We start from the raw sequence: 4,018 nt of genomic DNA, 5'->3' as shown, positions 1-4,018 counted from the left end.
GGCTGGGAAGGAGCTGGTACAGTGAAGGAAAGTAGCCATGAAAAAACTGGCAGGCAAGCTAGACAATCCTGGCTTATACAATCCTAGCTAACTTGGGATTCTGGTATCTGAGAGTTATGTTTGAAGCCAGCCTGGGCACTGAAGTCTGAAACTCCAATGAACTATCAGAAAGCTAGAATTAGAACTGTGCTTCATGTGGTAGAGCACTAACCTTGAACACAAAAGCTCTTGTCCTGAGTTTAGGCCCCAGTACCAAACAACCTGGCAGATGGGAAGTTCACTGGCTACACTGGGTTGTTTCCCTGCTGACTTAAAAGAAATAGACAGGGAGCACCAGGGAAACGTGGGCTGTGATGGCTGGCAGCCTGATGGGAAGTTAGTACAATGTACCTCCACCATGCTATTGACAGCATACTATGATTGTCAAGCATAGATGAACAAGACTGCTCATAGCTGCTGGTATGACCACGTCTGTCCAGGTGCCTTCGCCTATCCCAGCTTCACAAGTACCCAGTGTCCTTCAGGAACAGGAAGGAAGAGGCTGGGGAAGGCTCATATTGCAACCTCAATGGCAGAGTGCATGTGAACCCCCAATTCCCACACATCCCTTACAAGGTAAAGTTCAGGTGCCATTGTTTCAAGCCTATAGCCCTAACTACTCAGGAGGTTAAGATTTGACAATAGGTTTTTTTGTTTGTTTGTTTGTTTTTTGTCATGGGGCTTGAGCCATGGCTCCACTTCCAGTTTTCTGGTGGTTTATTGGAAATAAGAGTCTCACGGAGCCGGGCACTGATGGCTCACACCTGTAATCCTAGCTACTCAGGAGGCTGAGATCTGAGTATCATAGTTCAAAGCCAGCCCTGGCAAGGAAAGTCCGTGAGACTCTTTAACTCCAATAAACCACTAGAAAACCAGAAGTGGCGCTGTGGCTCAAGCAGTAGCACGCTGGCCTTGAGCTGAAGAGCTGAGGGACAGTGCCCAAGCCCAGAATTCAAGCCCCATGACCGACAAAAAAAAAGTTTCACGGACTTTCCTGCCTGGACTGGCTTTGACCCATGATCCTTGTATCTCAGCCTCCTAAGTAGCTAGGATTACAGGCATGAGCCACCGGTGCCTGGCTGAGAACAGGTTTAAAGCCAGCTCCAGTAAGGAAGTCCCTGAGATTCCACTGAATTGGAGCTGTGACTCAAGTGGTACAACACTAGCCTTGAGCAAAAGAAGCGCTCAAAGACAGAGCCTGGAGCCAACACACAAAAACAAAAGGTTGCTAGAGCCATATGAATTTCTGTAATCCCAGCAGTTGGGGTCTGAGATGGATTTGACATCAAAAGCCAAAATAGAAGCTGGGAATGTGGCTTAGTGGTACAGTGCTTGCCTAGCATGTATGAAGCCCTGGGTTCAGTTCCTCAGTACCACGTAAACAGAAAAAGCAGGAAGTGGCACTGAGGCTCAGTGGTAGAGCTCTAGCCTTAAGCACAGAGAGGCTCAGGGATACAGCCCAGGCCCTGAGCCCCAGGACTGCCAAAAAAATATATAAATGGTTATAGCCAAGGCCTTTGAGACAATTTTACTGGTTGGTACTTATTCAGACATGGTAGTTATACCAGGTTCACCTAGAGGGAGGAGAAATCCAAGGGTTAGACCTTAATGGAGGTAGAAGTACAGTTTTACATGTGGCTATGCCAAACTACTAACTGCTGGAGATGGAGTTTCTTGCATCTGTACAGACTTGCCAGGCTGTGAGTCACCTGCAGACCCTAAACAGAAGCATTCCAGATGGCTGTGTGTCCCCTGGCTCTGACAAGTGGAAATGCAGTGCTTTGTGGTGCACATCTGTAATCCCAGGAGATCCAGCCTTGATTACTTAGTGAGACCCCATCAAAGGCCCAGCACTCAAAAAGTGTTGGGTTTAAATTGCCCTGTGGTTAACACACAGGGGAGATAGAGCATTGGGCTACAGACAGAGGACTAAACGTCCAGTTCTTATGAGTTGACTCCTCTAGGTTCCATCTATAAGGTGACATCCAGAGCCAAAGAGGACTGCTCCCAAACCTTCAGGCTCCATCCACAGCTGTCAGCTACCTTCAGGTCCTGGATCTGGCCACTTCCTTCCAAGCCCAGTGTTATCTGGACTGGCCACCACCACTTCCTACCTGATACCAGTTTTTAAAAATCCCTGGATTAGCCAGGCCCTGGTGGCTCACACCTGTAATCTTAGCTACTCAGGAGGCTGAGATCTGAGGATTGCGGTTCAAAGCCAGCCCGGGCAGGAAAGACTGTGAAACTCTTTTTTTTTTTTTTGTCGGTCATGGGGCTTGAACTCTGGGCCTGGGCGCTGTCCCTCAGCTCTTCAGCTCAAGGTGAGCGCTCTATCACTTGAGCTACAGCATCACTTCCAGTTTTCTGGTGGTTTATTGGAGATAGGAGTCTCGGTCTCTCCTTCCCGGGCTGGCTTTGAACCGTGATCCTCAGATCTCAGCCTCCTGAGTAGCTAGGATTACAGGCATGAGCCACCAGCGCCCGGCAAATTTCTTTCTTTTTTTGGTCCAGTCGTGGGGCCTGAACTCTGGGCCTGGGCATTGTCCCTCAGCTCTTCAGCTCAAGGCTAGTGCTCTACCACTTGAGCCACAGTGCCACTTCTGGCTTTTTTCTTTTTTGCTTATGTGGTGCTGAGAAATCGAACCCAGGGCCTCATGCATGCAAGGCAAGTGCTCTACCACTGAGCCACCTTCCCAGCCCAACTGTGAAACTCTTATCTCCAATAAACCACCCAGGCCCAGAGTTTAAGCCCCACGACCGACCAAAAAAAAAAAAAAATCCCTGGATTTTCCAAGCACCTAAATCCTATGTGGCTGGAAATCCTGCTGGCCACTGCTCCTCTGCACCATCTGCAGACTCCCACCTCCCAGTCTTCTCAGGAGCTGTGTCCTCTGCCAGGGTGGCATGATCTTCCCTTAACTTGGTTCAGTTGTCTGGTTGCTTGTTCTTGCTTTCATAAAATTTGACATACGTTGGAATGGCCCACATAGCTAGCTGCTGCTCTTCCTTTTCCTGCTCCAGCATCCCTTCCATCATAGCCCAGCATCTTCCTTTCATGCTCCCCATCTCCCACATCCACTGCATTGCTCCTCCAATCAGCATCCAACGCTGGACCTGCACAGTTGCTTCCGCCCTGATCTACTCTCCCTGCAGCCACTTGGAGGCGCCTGTGAGCACCCGTGTGTGGTGATGGGGCTGGTTCCTCGCCGCGGCCCCAGGTCACCCTTAAACCTCTCTCCTTCCCCAGTGAATGCTCTCCTAGTCCTGTCTGAACACCTTTCGTCCCTTCCTCCCCATACAAGTGCCCTTCTCAGCAACCCCTCCACGCCCGCCACCCTGCCCTGGCTCATCTCTAGCCAACATTCTATTTATTCCCATTTAACCAGAGGCAAGGGATCTTGATTATTTTGTTCATTTTTCAGGGGTAGCCACACAATAACGGGCCTAATAAATACTGGAATGAGTGGCTGGGTGTCTGTGCAGTATAACCCCCATCCGGTGGCCTCCATGCCCAGCTCCCAGCCTGGCACACAGCAAGTGTTTGCTGAATGACTAATGCACTTGAGTGCCAGGCCAGGCTGGGCGGATTCAGGCGGTGTCTGCGCTGTCCAGCGACCATCTATGCGCACAAAGAACCACAAGGGTGGCGCCTCCCTCTGCCCTCCTAAACCTCCCCTCGCCTCCGAGGGCCCGCCCTATCCCTCTGGGCCCCCATCCTGGGGTGAGCCCCTCTCCACTCTGTAGGGGCTCCGCCCATCCCACCAGACCCCTGCTCCACGTCAGTCCTCTCACCTTTCATTCTTAGGGTGCTGCAAAACCAAGCCCCCCCCACCTCCAGACCGATTCCTGAGTGCTTGCCCTCCCGTCCTACCGGCCCCCGCCCCGCCCCTCCGTTACGCAGGCGCAAAGCGCCCAGCCCCCACCCCCACCCCTGCGGCCGAGGGGCGGGGCGCGCGCTGTCCGAGGCGGCCGCGGCTCC

Source organism: Dipodomys spectabilis, unplaced genomic scaffold (assembly GCF_019054845.1).
Source record: "Dipodomys spectabilis isolate Male_0828 unplaced genomic scaffold, ASM1905484v1 ptg000215l, whole genome shotgun sequence".
Lineage (NCBI taxonomy): Eukaryota > Metazoa > Chordata > Mammalia > Rodentia > Heteromyidae > Dipodomys > Dipodomys spectabilis.
Note: the sequence above shows the minus strand (reverse complement) of the source record.